The sequence below is a fragment of the Dromaius novaehollandiae genome, chromosome 16, assembly GCF_036370855.1.
Source record: "Dromaius novaehollandiae isolate bDroNov1 chromosome 16, bDroNov1.hap1, whole genome shotgun sequence".
NCBI lineage: Eukaryota > Metazoa > Chordata > Aves > Casuariiformes > Dromaiidae > Dromaius > Dromaius novaehollandiae.
This window is the reverse complement of record NC_088113.1, coordinates 1,370,340-1,386,831: the sequence shown is the minus strand read 5'-3', so window position 1 is coordinate 1,386,831 and position 16,492 is coordinate 1,370,340.

The window sequence follows — 16,492 nt, the reverse complement described above, 5'->3', positions numbered from 1 at the left end:
CAGGCTGCTGTGATCTCAGAAGCACAGCCAGCAGCCATGAGCCTGCCACTGGCCTAGGAGGCACTCAGGCTGCTGTGACCTCACAAGCACAGCCAGCAGCCATGAGCCTGCCACTGGCCTAGGAGGCACTCAGGCTGCTGCGACCTCACGAGAACAGCCAGTAGGGAGCGCTGCACACTAAAGTATGTGGCAGAGAGGCTGCTGTGACCTCACAAGCACAGCCAGCAGCCATGAGCCTGCCACTGGCCTAGGAGGCACTCAGGCCGCTGTGACCTCACAAGCACAACCAACGTCCATGAGCCTGCTACTGGTCTAGGAGGCACTCAGCCTTCTATGACCTCACAAGCACAGTCAGCAGCCAGGAGCCTGCCACTGACCTAGGAGGCACTCAAGTGGCGGTGACCTCACAAGCACAGCCAGCAGCCACGAGTTTGCCACTGCCCTAGGATGCACGGAGGCTGCTGTGACCTCACAAGCACAGCCAGCAGCCAGGAGCCTGCCACTGTCCTAGGAGACACTCAGCCTGCTCTGACCTCACAAGCACAGCCAGCAGCGATGAGACTGCCACTGACCTCAGAGGCACTGAGTATGCTGTGACCTCACAAGCACAGCCAGCAGCCATGAGCCTGCCACTGGCCTAGGAGGCACTCAGGCTGCTGTGGCCTCACAAGCACAGCCAGCAGCCATGAGCCTGCCACTGGCCTAGGAGGCACTCAGGCTGCTGTGATCTCAGAAGCACAGCCAGCAGCCATGAGCCTGCCACTGGCCTAGGAGGCACTCAGGCTGCTGTGACCTCACAAGCACAGCCAGCAGCCAGGAGCCTGCCACTGGCCTAGGAGGCACTCAGGCTGCTGCGACCTCACGAGAACAGCCAGTAGGGAGCACTGCACACTAAAGTATGTGGCAGAGAGGCTGCTGTGACCTCACAAGCACAGCCAGCAGCCATGAGCCTGCCACTGGCCTAGGAGGCACTCAGGCCGCTGTGACCTCACAAGCACAACCAACGTCCATGAGCCTGCTACTGGTCTAGGAGGCACTCAGCCTTCTATGACCTCACAAGCACAGCCAGCAGCCAGGAGCCTGCCACTGACCTAGGAGGCACTCAAGTGGCCGTGACCTCACAAGCACAGCCAGCAGCCAGGAGTTTGCCACTGCCCTAGGATGCACGGAGGCTGCTGTGACCTCACAAGCACAGCCAGCAGCCAGGAGCCTGCCACTGTCCTAGGAGACACTCAGCCTGCTCTGACCTCACAAGCACAGCCAGCAGCGATGAGACTGCCACTGACCTCGGAGGCACTGAGTATGCTGTGACCTCACAAGCACAGCCAGCAGCCATGAGCCTGCCACTGGCCTAGGAGACACTCAGGCTGCTGTGATCTCAGAAGCACAGCCAGCAGCCATGAGCCTGCCACTGGCCTAGGAGGCACTCAGGCTGCTGTGACCTCACAAGCACAGCCAGCAGCCAGGAGCCTGCCACTGGCCTAGGAGGCACTCAGGATGCTGCGACCTCACGAGAACAGCCAATAGGGAGCGCTGCACACTAAAGTATGAGGCAGAGAGGCTGCTGTGACGTCACAAGCACAGCCAGCAGCCAGGAGCCTGCCACTGGCCTAGGAGGCACTCAGGCCGCTGTGACCTCACAAGCACAACCAACGTCCATGAGCCTGCTACTGGTCTAGGAGGCACTCAGCCTTCTATGACCTCACAAGCACAGCCAGCAGCCATGAGCCTGCCACTGAACTACAAGGCGCTCAGGCTTCTGTGACCTCACAAGCACAGCCAGCAGTCATGAGCCTGCCACTGGCCTCGGAGGCACTGAGGCTGCTGTGACCTCAGAAGCACAGCCAGCAGCCAGCAGCCTGCCACTGGCCTAGGAGGCACTCAGGCAGCTGTAACCGCACAAACACAGCCAGCAGCCAGGAGCCTGCCACTGGCCTCGGAGGCACTGAGTATACTGTTACCTCACAAGCACAGCCAGCAGCCATGAGCCTGCCACTGGCCTAGGAGGCACTCAGGCTGCTTTGACCTCACAAGAGCAGCCAGCAGCCATGAGACTGCCACTGGCCTAGGAGGCACTCAGGCTGCTGTGACCTCACAAGTACAGTAGGCAGCCGTGAGCCTGCCACTGGCCACGAAGAGATACGGAGGCTGCTGTCACCTCAGAAACACAGTCAGCAGCCAGGAGCCTGCCACTGGCCTAGGAGGCACTCAGGCTGCTGTGACCTCACAAGCACAGCCAGCAGCAGGCGTTGCATATTAACCTATGAGGCACTGAGGCTGCTGTGACCTCACAAGCACAGGAAGCAGCCAGGAGCCTGCCACTGGCCTCGGAGGCGCTCAGGCTGCTGTGACCTCACAAGCACAGCCAGCAGCCAGGAGCCTGCCACTGGCCTAGGAGGCACTGAGGCTGCTGTGACCTCACAAGCACAGAGAGCAGCCAGGAGCCTGCCACTGTCCTAGGAGGCACTGAGGCTGCTTTGACCTCACAAGCACAGCCAGCAGCCATGAGCCTGCCACTGGCCTAGGAGGCACTCAGGCTGCTGTGACCTCACAAGCACAGCCAGCAGCCAGGAGCCTGCCACTGGCCTAGGAGGCACTCAGGCTGCTGCGACCTCACGAGAACAGCCAGTAGGGAGCGCTGCACACTAAAGTATGAGGCAGAGAGGCTGCTGTGACCTCACAAGCACAGCCAGCAGCCATGAGCCTGCCACTGGCCTAGGAGGCACTCAGGCCACTGTGACCTCACAAGCACAACCAACGTCCATGAGCCTGATACTGGTCTAGGAGGCACTCAGCCTGCTATGACCTCACAAGCACAGCCAGCAGCCAGGAGCCTGCCACTGAACTACAAGGCGCTCAGGCTTCTGTGACCTCACAAGCCCAGCCAGCAGTCATGAGCCTGCAACTGGCCTAGGAGGCACTCAGGCAGCTGTGACCTCACAAGCACAGCCAGCAGCCATGACCCTGCCACTGGCCTCGGAGGCACTGAGGCTGCTGTGACCTCAGAAGCACAGCCAGCAGCCAGCGGCCTGCCACTGGCCTAGGAGGCACTCAGGCAGCTGTGACCTCACAAGCACAGCCAGCAGCCAGGAGCCTGCCACTGGCCTAGGAGGCACTCAGGCTGCTGTTACCTCACAAGCACAGCCAGCAGCCATGAGCCTGCCACTGGCCTAGGAGGCACTCAGGCTGCTGTGACCTCACAAGCACAGCCAGCAGCCATGAACCTGCTGCTGGCCTAGGAGGCACTCAGGCTGCTGTGACCTCACAAGAGCAGCCAGCAGCCATGAGCCTGCCACTGGCCTAGGAGGTGTTGAGGCTGCTGTGACCTCACAAGCACAGTCAGCAGCCGTGAACCTGCCACTGGCCACGGAGACACTGAGGCTGCTGTCACCTCAGAAACACAGTCAGCAGCCAGGAGCCTGCCACTGGCCTAGGAGGCACTCAGGCTGCTGTGACCTCACAAGCACAGCGAGCAGCAGGCATTGCATATTAACCTATGAGGCACTGAGGCTGCTGTGACCTCACAAGCACAGCCAGCAGCCAGGAGCCTGCCACTGGCCTAGAAGGCACTCAGGCTGCTGTGGGCTCACAAGTACAGCCAACAGCCATGAGGCTGCCACTGGCCTAGGAGGTATTGAGGATGCTGTGACCTCACAAGCACAGCCAGCAGCCGTGAGCCTGCAACTGGCCACGGAGACACTGAGGCTGCTGTCACCTCAGAAACACAGTCAGCAGCCAGGAGCCTGCCACTGGCCTAGGAGGCACTGAGGCTGCTGTGACCTCACAAGCACAGGGGGCGCTGCACACTAACATCTGAGGCACTGAGGATGCTGTGACCTCAAGAGCACAGCCAGCAGCCCGGGGCCTGCCAGTGGCCTACCAGGCATTCAGGCTTCTGTGACCTCACAAGCACAGCCAGGAGCCAGGAGCCTGCCACTGGCCTAGGGACACTGAGGCTGCTGTGACCTCACAATCACAGGTAGCAGCCATGAGCCTGCCACTGGCCTAGGAGACACTGAGGCTGCTGTGACCTCACAAGCACAGCCAGCAGCCATGAGACTGCCACTGGCCTAGGAGGCACTGAGGCTGCTGTGACCTTTCAAGCACAGCCAGCAGCCAGGAGCCTGCCACTGGCCTAGGCCGTACTCAGGCTGCTGTGACCTCACAAGCACAGCCAGCAGCCAGCAGCCTGCCACTGGCCTAGGAGGCACTCAGGATGCTGCGACCTCACGAGAACAGCCAGTAGGGAGCGCTGCACACTAAAGTATGAGGCAGAGAGGCTGCTGTGACGTCACAAGCACAGCCAGCAGCCAGGAGCCTGCCACTGGCCTAGGAGGCACTCAGGCCGCTGTGACCTCACAAGCACAACCAACGTCCATGAGCCTGCTACTGGTCTAGGAGGCACTCAGCCTGCTATGACCTCACAAGCACAGCCAGCAGCCATGAGCCTGCCACTGAACTACAAGGCGCTCAGGCTTCTGTGACCTCACAAGCACAGCCAGCAGCCATGACCCTGCCACTGGCCTCGGAGGCACTGAGGCTGCTGTGACCTCAGAAGCACAGCCAGCAGCCAGCGGCCTGCCACTGGCCTAGGAGGCACTCAGGCAGCTGTGACCTCACAAGCACAGCCAGCAGCCAGGAGCCTGCCACTGGCCTAGGAGACAGTGAGTATACTGTTACCTCACAAGCACAGCCAGCAGCCATGAGCCTGCCACTGGCCTAGGAGGCACTCAGGCTGCTGTGACCTCACAAGCACAGCCAGCAGCCATGAACCTGCTGCTGGCCTAGGAGGCACTCAGGCTGCTGTGACCTCACAAGAGCAGCCAGCAGCCATGAGCCTGCCACTGGCCTCGGAGGCACTCAGGCTGCTGTGACCTCACAAGCACAGCCAGCAGCCGTGAGCCTGCCACTGGCCACGGAGACACTGAGGCTGCTCTCACCTCAGAAACACAGTCAGCAGCCAGGAGCCTGCCACTGGCGTAGGAGGCACTCAGGCTGCTGTGACCTCACAAGCACAGCCAGCAGGGGGCGCTGCACACTAACTTCTGAGGCACTGAGGATGCTGTGACCTCAAAAGCACTGTCCTCAGCCAGGAGCCTGCCAGTGGCCTACCAGGCATTCAGGCTTCTGTGACCTCACAAGCACAGCCAGGAGCCAGGAGCCTGCCACTGGCCTAGGGACACTGAGGCTGCTGTGACCTCACAATCACAGGTAGCAGCCATGAGCCTGCCACTGGCCTAGGAGACACTGAGGCTGCTGTGATCTCACAAGCACAGCCAGCAGCCATGAGACTGCCACTGACCTCGGAGGCACTGAGTATGCTGTGACCTCACAAGCACAGCCAGCAGCAGGCGTTGCATATTAACCTATGAGGCACTGAGGCTGCTGTGACCTCACAAGCACAGGAAGCAGCCAGGAGCCTGCCACTGGCCTCAGAGGCGCTCAGGCTGCTGTGACCTCACAAGCAAAGCCAGCAGCCAGGAGCCTGCCACTGACCTAGAAGGCACTCAGGCTGCTGTGGACTCACAAGTACAGCCAACAGCCATGAGGCTGCCACTGGCCTAGGAGGTGTTGAGGCTTCTGTGACCTCCCAAGCACAGCCAGCAGCCGTGAGCCTGCCACTGGCCACGGAGACACTGAGGCTGCTGTCACCTCAGAAACACAGTCAGCAGCCAGGAGCCTGCCACTGGCCTAGGAGGCACTCAGGCTGCTGTGACCTCACAAGCACAGCCAGCAGGGGGCGCTGCACACTAACATCTGAGGCACTGAGGATGCTGGGACCTCAAAAGCACTGCCCTCAGCCAGGAGCCTGCCAGTGGCCTACCAGGCATTCAGGCTTCTGTGACCTCACAAGCACAGCCAGGAGCCAGAAGCCTGCCACTGGCCTAGGGACACTGAGGCTGCTGTGACCTCACAATCACAGGTAGCAGCCATGAGCCTGCCACTGGCCTAGGAGACACTGAGGCTGCTGTGACCTCACAAGCACAGCCAGCAGCCAGGAGCCTGCCACTGGCCTACCAGGCACTGAGGCTGCTGTGACCTCACAAGCACAGCCAGCAGCCAGGAGCCTGCCACTGTCCTAGGAGACACTCAGCCTGCTCTGACCTCACAAGCACAGCCAGCAGCGATGAGACTGCCACTGACCTCGGAGGCACTGAGTATCCTGTGACCTCACAAGCACAGCCAGCAGCGATGAGACTGCCACTGACCTCGGAGGCACTGCGTATGCTGTGACCTCACAAGCACAGCCAGCAGCCATGAGCCTGCCACTGGCCTAGGAGGCACTCAGGCTGCTGTGACATCACAAGCACAGCCAGCAGCCAGGAGCCTGCCACTGGCCTAGGAGGCACTCAGGCTGCTGCGACCTCACGAGAACAGCCAGTAGGGAGCGCTGCACACTAAAGTATGAGGCAGAGAGGCTGCTGTGACCTCACAAGCACAGCCAGCAGCCATGAGCCTGCCACTGGCCTAGCAGGCACTCAGGCCGCTGTGACCTCACAAGCACAACCAACGTCCATGAGCCTGCTACTGGTCTAGGAGGCACTCAGCCTTCTATGACCTCACAAGCACAGCCAGCAGCCATGAGCCTGCCACTGAACTACAAGGCGCTCAGGCTTCTGTGACCTCACAAGCACAGCCAGCAGTCATGAGCCTGCCACTGGCCTCGGAGGCACTGAGGCTGCTGTGACCTCACAAGCACAGCCAGCAGCCAGCAGCCTGCCACTGGCCTAGGAGGCACTCAGGCAGCTGTAACCGCACAAACACAGCCAGCAGCCAGGAGCCTGCCACTGGCCTAGGAGGCACTGAGTATATTGTTACCTCACAAGCACAGCCAGCAGCCATGAGCCTGCCACTGGCCTAGGAGGCACTCAGGCTGCTTTGACCTCACAAGAGCAGCCAGCAGCCATGAGACTGCCACTGGCCTAGGAGGCACTCAGGCTGCTGTGACCTCACAAGCACAGTCAGCAGCCGTGAGCCTGCCACTGGCCACGGAGATACGGAGGCTGCTGTCACCTCAGAAACACAGTCAGCAGCCAGGAGCCTGCCACTGGCCTAGGAGGCACTCAGGCTGCTGTGACCTCACAAGCACAGCCAGCAGCAGGCGTTGCATATTAACCTATGAGGCACTGAGGCTGCTGTGACCTCACAAGCACAGGAAGCAGCCAGGAGCCTGCCACTGGCCTCGGAGGCGCTCAGGCTGCTGTGACCTCACAAGCAAAGCCAGCAGCCAGGAGCCTGCCACTGGCCTAGAAGGCACTCAGGCTGCTGTGGGCTCACAAGTACAGCCAGCAGCCATGAGGCTGCCACTGGCCTAGGAGGCACTGAGTATGCTGTGACCTCACAAGCACAGCCAGCAGCCAGGAGCCTGCCACTGGCCTCGGAGGTACTGAGGCCGCTGTGACCTCACAAGCACAGCCAGTAGCCAGGAGCCTGCCGCTGGCCTAAGAGGCACTCAGGCAGCTGTGACCTCACAAGCACAGCCAGTAGCCAGGAGCCTGCTGCTGGCCTAAAAGGCACTCAGCCTTCTATGACCTCACAAGCACAGCCAGCAGCCAGGAGCCTGCCACTGACGTAGGAGGCACTCAAGTTGCGGTGACCTCACAAGCACAGCCAGCAGCCAGGAGTCTGCCACTGCCCTAGGATGCACGGAGGCTGCTGTGACCTCACAAGCACAGCCAGCAGCCAGGAGCCTGCCACTGTCCTAGGAGACACTCAGCCTGCTCTGACCTCACAAGCACAGCCAGCAGCGATGAGACTGCCACTGACCTCGGAGGCACTGAGTATGCTGTGACCTCACAAGCACAGCCAGCAGCCATGAGCCTGCCACTGGCCTAGGAGGCACTCAGGCTGCTGTGACCTCACAAGCACAGCCAGCAGCCATGAGCCTGCCACTGGCCTAGGAGGCACTCAGGCTGCTTTGACCTCACAAGAGCAGCCAGCAGCCATGAGACTGCCACTGTCCTAGGAGGCACTCAGGCTGCTGTGACCTCACAAGCACAGTCAGCAGCCGTGAGCCTGCCACTGGCCACGGAGATACGGAGGCTGCTGTCACCTCAGAAACACAGTCAGCAGCCAGGAGCCTGCCACTGGCCTAGGAGGCACTCAGGCTGCTGTGACCTCACAAGCACAGCGAGCAGCAGGCGTTGCATATTAACCTATGAGGCACTGAGGTTGCTGTGACCTCACAAGCACAGGAAGCAGCCAGGAGCCTGCCACTGGCCTCGGAGGCGCTCAGGCTGCTGTGACCTCACAAGCAAAGCCAGCAGCCAGGAGCCTGCCACTGGCCTAGAAGGCACTCAGGCTGCTGTGGGCTCACAAGTACAGCCAACAGCCATGAGGCTGCCACTGGCCTAGGAGGCACTCAGGCTGCTGTGACCTCACAAGCACAGTCAGCAGCCGTGAGCCTGCCACTGGCCACGGAGACACTGAGGCTGCTGTCACCTCAGAAACACAGTCAGCAGCCAGGAGCCTGCCACTGGCCTAGGAGGCACTCAGGCTGCTGTGACCTCACAAGCACAGCCAGCAGGGGGCGCTGCACACTAATATCTGAGGCACTGAGGATGCTGGGACCTCAAAAGCACTGCCCTCAGCCAGGAGCCTGCCAGTGGCCTACCAGGCATTCAGGCTTCTGTGACCTCACAAGCACAGCCAGGAGCCAGGAGCCTGCCACTGGCCTAGGGACACTGAGGCTGCTGTGACCTCACAATCACAGGTAGCAGCCATGAGCCTGCCATTGGCCTAGGAGACACTGAGGCTGCTGTGACCTCACAAGCACAGCCAGCAGCCATGAGCCTGCCACTGGCCTAGGAGGCACTCAGGCTGCTGCGACCTCACGAGAACAGCCAGTAGGGAGCGCTGCACACTAAAGTATGAGGCAGAGAGGCTGCTGTGACCTCACAAGCACAGCCAGCAGCCATGAGCATGGCACTGGCCTAGGGGGCACTCAGACTGCTGTGACCTCCCAAGCACAGCCAGCAGCCTGGAGCCTGCCACTGGCCTAGGAGGCACTCAGGCTGCTGTGACCTCACAAGCACAGCCAGCAGCCATGAACCTGCTGCTGGCCTAGGAGGCACTCAGGCTGCTGTGACCTCACAAGAGCAGCCAGCAGCCATGAGCCTGCCACTGGCCTCGGAGGCACTCAGTCTGCTGTGACCTCACAAGCACAGCCAGCAGCCGTGAGCCTGCCACTGGCCACGGAGACACTGAGGCTGCTCTCACCTCAGAAACACAGTCAGCAGCCAGGAGCCTGCCACTGGCGTAGGAGGCACTCAGGCTGCTGTGACCTCACAAGCACAGCCAGCAGGGGGCGCTGCACACTAACTTCTGAGGCACTGAGGATGCTGTGACCTCAAAAGCACTGTCCTCAGCCAGGAGCCTGCCAGTGGCCTACCAGGCATTCAGGCTTCTGTGACCTCACAAGCACAGCCAGGAGCCAGGAGCCTGCCACTGGCCTAGGGACACTGAGGCTGCTGTGACCTCACAATCACAGGTAGCAGCCATGAGCCTGCCACTGGCCTAGGAGACACTGAGGCTGCTGTGATCTCACAAGCACAGCCAGCAGCCATGAGACTGCCACTGACCTCGGAGGCACTGAGTATGCTGTGACCTCACAAGCACAGCCAGCAGCAGGCGTTGCATATTAACCTATGAGGCACTGAGGCTGCTGTGACCTCACAAGCACAGGAAGCAGCCAGGAGCCTGCCACTGGCCTCAGAGGCGCTCAGGCTGCTGTGACCTCACAAGCAAAGCCAGCAGCCAGGAGCCTGCCACTGACCTAGAAGGCACTCAGGCTGCTGTGGACTCACAAGTACAGCCAACAGCCATGAGGCTGCCACTGGCCTAGGAGGTGTTGAGGCTTCTGTGACCTCCCAAGCACAGCCAGCAGCCGTGAGCCTGCCACTGGCCACGGAGACACTGAGGCTGCTGTGACCTCACAAGCACAGCCAGCAGCCAGGAGCCTGCCACTGGCCTAGGAGGCACTCAGGCTGCTGTGACCTCACAAGCACAGCCAGCAGGGGGCGCTGCACACTAACATCTGAGGCACTGAGGATGCTGGGACCTCAAAAGCACTGCCCTCAGCCAGGAGCCTGCCAGTGGCCTACCAGGCATTCAGGCTTCTGTGACCTCACAAGCACAGCCAGGAGCCAGAAGCCTGCCACTGGCCTAGGGACACTGAGGCTGCTGTGACCTCACAATCACAGGTAGCAGCCATGAGCCTGCCACTGGCCTAGGAGACACTGAGGCTGCTGTGACCTCACAAGCACAGCCAGCAGCCAGGAGCCTGCCACTGGCCTACCAGGCACTGAGGCTGCTGTGACCTCACAAGCACAGCCAGCAGCCAGGAGCCTGCCACTGTCCTAGGAGACACTCAGCCTGCTCTGACCTCACAAGCACAGCCAGCAGCGATGAGACTGCCACTGACCTCGGAGGCACTGAGTATCCTGTGACCTCACAAGCACAGCCAGCAGCGATGAGACTGCCACTGACCTCGGAGGCACTGCGTATGCTGTGACCTCACAAGCACAGCCAGCAGCCATGAGCCTGCCACTGACCTAGGAGGCACTCAGGCTGCTGTGACTTCACAAGCACAGCCAGCAGCCATGAGCCTGCCACTGGCCTAGGAGGCACTCAGGCTGCTGTGACATCACAAGCACAGCCAGCAGCCAGGAGCCTGCCACTGGCCTAGGAGGCACTCAGGCTGCTGCGACCTCACGAGAACAGCCAGTAGGGAGCGCTGCACACTAAAGTATGAGGCAGAGAGGCTGCTGTGACCTCACAAGCACAGCCAGCAGCCATGAGCCTGCCACTGGCCTAGCAGGCACTCAGGCCGCTGTGACCTCACAAGCACAACCAACGTCCATGAGCCTGCTACTGGTCTAGGAGGCACTCAGCCTTCTATGACCTCACAAGCACAGCCAGCAGCCATGAGCCTGCCACTGAACTACAAGGCGCTCAGGCTTCTGTGACCTCACAAGCACAGCCAGCAGTCATGAGCCTGCCACTGGCCTCGGAGGCACTGAGGCTGCTGTGACCTCACAAGCACAGCCAGCAGCCAGCAGCCTGCCACTGGCCTAGGAGGCACTCAGGCAGCTGTAACCGCACAAACACAGCCAGCAGCCAGGAGCCTGCCACTGGCCTAGGAGGCACTGAGTATATTGTTACCTCACAAGCACAGCCAGCAGCCATGAGCCTGCCACTGGCCTAGGAGGCACTCAGGCTGCTTTGACCTCACAAGAGCAGCCAGCAGCCATGAGACTGCCACTGGCCTAGGAGGCACTCAGGCTGCTGTGACCTCACAAGCACAGTCAGCAGCCGTGAGCCTGCCACTGGCCACGGAGATACGGAGGCTGCTGTCACCTCAGAAACACAGTCAGCAGCCAGGAGCCTGCCACTGGCCTAGGAGGCACTCAGGCTGCTGTGACCTCACAAGCCCAGCCAGCAGCAGGCGTTGCATATTAACCTATGAGGCACTGAGGCTGCTGTGACCTCACAAGCACAGGAAGCAGCCAGGAGCCTGCCACTGGCCTCGGAGGCGCTCAGGCTGCTGTGACCTCACAAGCAAAGCCAGCAGCCAGGAGCCTGCCACTGGCCTAGAAGGCACTCAGGCTGCTGTGGGCTCACAAGTACAGCCAGCAGCCATGAGGCTGCCACTGGCCTAGGAGGCACTGAGTATGCTGTGACCTCACAAGCACAGCCAGCAGCCAGGAGCCTGCCACTGGCCTCGGAGGTACTGAGGCCGCTGTGACCTCACAAGCACAGCCAGTAGCCAGGAGCCTGCCGCTGGCCTAAGAGGCACTCAGGCAGCTGTGACCTCACAAGCACAGCCAGTAGCCAGGAGCCTGCTGCTGGCCTAAAAGGCACTCAGCCTTCTATGACCTCACAAGCACAGCCAGCAGCCAGGAGCCTGCCACTGACCTAGGAGGCACTCAAGTTGCGGTGACCTCACAAGCACAGCCAGCAGCCAGGAGTCTGCCACTGCCCTAGGATGCACGGAGGCTGCTGTGACCTCACAAGCACAGCCAGCAGCCAGGAGCCTGCCACTGTCCTAGGAGACACTCAGCCTGCTCTGACCTCACAAGCACAGCCAGCAGCGATGAGACTGCCACTGACCTCGGAGGCACTGAGTATGCTGTGACCTCACAAGCACAGCCAGCAGCCATGAGCCTGCCACTGGCCTAAGAGGCACTCAGGCTGCTGTGACCTCACAAGCACAGCCAGCAGCCATGAGCCTGCCACTGGCCTAGGAGGCACTCAGGCTGCTTTGACCTCACAAGAGCAGCCAGCAGCCATGAGACTGCCACTGGCCTAGGAGGCACTCAGGCTGCTGTGACCTCACAAGCACAGTCAGCAGCCGTGAGCCTGCCACTGGCCACGGAGATACGGAGGCTGCTGTCACCTCAGAAACACAGTCAGCAGCCAGGAGCCTGCCACTGGCCTAGGAGGCACTCAGGCTGCTGTGACCTCACAAGCACAGCCAGCAGCAGGCGTTGCATATTAACCTATGAGGCACTGAGGCTGCTGTGACCTCACAAGCACAGGAAGCAGCCAGGAGCCTGCCACTGGCCTCGGAGGCGCTCAGGCTGCTGTGACCTCACAAGCACAGCCAGCAGCCAGGAGCCTGCCACTGGCCTAGAAGGCACTCAGGCTGCTGTGGGCTCACAAGTACAGCCAACAGCCATGAGGCTGCCACTGGCCTAGGAGGCACTCAGGCTGCTGTGACCTCACAAGCACAGTCAGCAGCCGTGAGCCTGCCACTGGCCTAGGAGACACTGAGGCTGCTGTCACCTCAGAAACACAGTCAGCAGCCAGGAGCCTGCCACTGGCCTAGGAGGCACTCAGGCTGCTGTGACCTCACAAGCACAGCCAGCAGGGGGCGCTGCACACTAATATCTGAGGCACTGAGGATGCTGGGACCTCAAAAGCACTGCCCTCAGCCAGGAGCCTGCCAGTGGCCTACCAGGCATTCAGGCTTCTGTGACCTCACAAGCACAGCCAGGAGCCAGGAGCCTGCCACTGGCCTAGGGACACTGAGGCTGCTGCGACCTCACAATCACAGGTAGCAGCCATGAGCCTGCCATTGGCCTAGGAGACACTGAGGCTGCTGTGACCTCACAAGCACAGCCAGCAGCCAGGAGCCTGCCACTGGCCTAGGAGGCACTCAGGCTGCTGCGACCTCACGAGAACAGCCAGTAGGGAGCGCTGCACACTAAAGTATGAGGCAGAGAGGCTGCTGTGACCTCACAAGCACAGCCAGCAGCCATGAGCATGGCACTGGCCTAGGGGGCACTCAGACTGCTGTGACCTCCCAAGCACAGCCAGCAGCCTGGAGCCTGCCACTGGCCTAGGAGGCACTTAGTCTGCAGTCACGTCACAAGCGCAGCCAGCAGGGGGCACTGGACACTAACCTCGGTGGCACTGAGGCTGATGTGACATCACAAGCACAGCCAGCAGCCATGAGCCTGGCACTGGCAGAGGATTCACTGACGCTGCTGTGACCTCCCAAGCACAGCCAGCAGCCAGGAGCATGGCACTGGCCTCGGGGGCACTGAGTCTGCGGTGACCTCACAAGCACAGCCAGCAGCCATGACCCTGCCACTGGCCTCGGAGGCACTCAGGCTGCTGTGACCTCACAAGCACAGCCAGCAGCCAGGAGCCTGGCACTGGCCTCGGAGGCACTGAGTCTGCTGTGATGTCACAAGCACAGCCAGCAAGGCGCGCTGTAGACTAACCTATGAGGCACTCAGGCTGCTGTGACCTCATAAGCACAGACAGTAGGGGGAGCTGGACACTACACTATGAGACACTGAGGCTGCTGTGACGTCACAAGCACAGCCAGCAGTCATGAGCCTGCCACTGGCCTAGGAGGCACTGAGGCTGCTGTGACCTCACAAGCACAGAGAGCAGCCAGGAGCCTGCCGCTGGCCTAGGAGGCACTGAGGCTGCTGTGACCTCACAAGCACAGCCAGCAGCCAGGAGCCTGCCACTGGCCTAGGAGGCACTGAGGCTGCTGTGACCTCACAAGCACAGAGAGCAGCCAGGAGCCTGCCACTGTCCTAGGAGGCACAGAGGCTGCTTTGACGTCACAAGCACAGGCAGCAGCCATGAGCCTGACACTGCCCTATGAGGCACTGAGGCTGCTGTGATCTCAGAAGCACAGCCAGCAGCCATGAGCCTGCCACTGGCCTAGGAGGCACTCAGGCTGCTGTGACCTCACAAGCACAGCCAGCAGCCAGGAGCCTGCCACTGGCCTAGGAGGCACTCAGGCTGCTGCGACCTCACGAGAACAGCCAGTAGGGAGCGCTGCACACTAAAGTATGAGGCAGAGAGGCTGCTGTGACCTCACAAGCACAGCCAGCAGCCATGAGCCTGCCACTGGCCTAGGAGGCACTCAGGCCACTGTGACCTCACAAGCACAACCAACGTCCATGAGCCTGATACTGGTCTAGGAGGCACCCAGCATGCTATGACCTCACAAGCACAGCCAGCAGCCATGAGCCTGCCACTGAACTACAAGGCGCTCAGGCTTCTGTGACCTCACAAGCCCAGCCAGCAGTCATGAGCCTGCCACTGGCCTAGGAGGCACTCAGGCAGCTGTGACCTCACAAGCACAGCCAGCAGCCATGACCCTGCCACTGGCCTCGGAGGCACTGAGGCTGCTGTGACCTCTGAAGCACAGCCAGCAGCCAGCGGCCTGCCACTGGCCTAGGAGGCACTCAGGCAGCTGTGACCTCACAAGCACAGCCAGCAGCCAGGAGCCTGCCACTGTCCTAGGAGGCACTCAGGCTGCTGTTACCTCACAAGCACAGCCAGCAGCCATGAGCCTGCCACTGGCCTAGGAGGCACTCAGGCTGCTGTGACCTCACAAGCACAGCCAGCAGCCATGAACCTGCTGCTGGCCTAGGAGGCACTCAGGCTGCTGTGACCTCACAAGAGCAGCCAGCAGCCATGAGCCTGCCACTGGCCTAGGAGGCACTCAGGCTGCTGTGACCTCACAAGCACAGTCAGCAGCCGTGAGCCTGCAACTGGCCACGGAGACACTGAGGCTGCTGTCACCTCAGAAACACAGTCAGCAGCCAGGAGCCTGCCACTGGCCTAGGAGGCACTCAGGCTGCTGTGACCTCACAAGCACAGCCAGTAGCAGGCATTGCATATTAACCTATGAGGCACTGAGGCTGCTGTGACCTCACAAGCACAGGAAGCAGCCAGGAGCCTGCCACTGGCCTCGGAGGTGCTCAGGCTGCTGTGACCTCACAAGCACAGCCAGCAGTGGGCGCTGCACATTAACGTATGAGGCACTGAGGCTGCTGTGGGCTCACAAGTACAGCCAACAGCCATGAGGCTGCCACTGGCCTAGGAGGTATTGAGGCTGCTGTGACCTCACAAGCACAGCCAGCAGCCGTGAGCCTGCCACTGGCCACGGAGACACTGAGGCTGCTGTCACCTCAGAAACACAGTCAGCAGCCAGGAGCCTGCCACTGGCCTAGGAGGCACTCAGGCTGCTGTGACCTCACAAGCACAGGGGGCGCTGCACACTAACATCTGAGGCACTGAGGATGCTGTGACCTCAAGAGCACAGCCAGCAGCCCGGGGCCTGCCAGTGGCCTACCAGGCATTCAGGCTTCTGTGACCTCACAAGCACAGCCAGCAGCCAGGAGCCTGCCACTGGCCTAGGGACACTGAGGCTGCTGTGACCTCACAATCACAGGTAGCAGCCATGAGCCTGCCACTGGCCTAGGAGACACTGAGGCTGCTGTGACCTCACAAGCACAGCCAGCAGCCATGAGACTGCCACTGACCTCGGAGGCACTGAGTATGCTGTGACCTCACAAGCACAGCCAGCAGCCATGAGCCTGCCACTGGCCTAGGAGGCACAGAGGCTGCTGTGACCTCACAAGCACAGCCAGCAGCCAGGAGCCTGCCACTGGCCTAGGCCGTACTCAGGCTGCTGTGACCTCACAAGCACAGCCAGCAGCCAGCAGCCTGCCACTGGCCTAGGAGGCACTCAGGCTGCTGCGACCTCACGAGAACAGCCAGTAGGGAGCGCTGCACACTAAAGTATGAGGCAGAGAGGCTGCTGTGACGTCACAAGCACAGCCAGCAGCCAGGAGCCTGCCACTGGCCTAGGAGGCACTCAGGCCACTGTGACCTCACAAGCACAACCAACGTCCATGAGCCTGATACTGGTCTAGGAGGCACTCAGCCTGCTATGACCTCACAAGCACAGCCAGCAGCCATGAGCCTGCCACTGAACTACAAGGCGCTCAGGCTTCTGTGACCTCACAAGCCCAGCCAGCAGTCATGAGCCTGCCACTGGCCTAGGAGGCACTCAGGCAGCTGTGACCTCCCAAGCACAGCCAGCAGCCATGACCCTGCCACTGGCCTCGGAGGCACTGAGGCTGCTGTGACCTCAGAAGCACAGCCAGCAGCCAGCGGCCTGCCACTGGCCTAGGAGGCACTCAGGCAGCTGTGACTCACAAGCACAGCCAGCAGC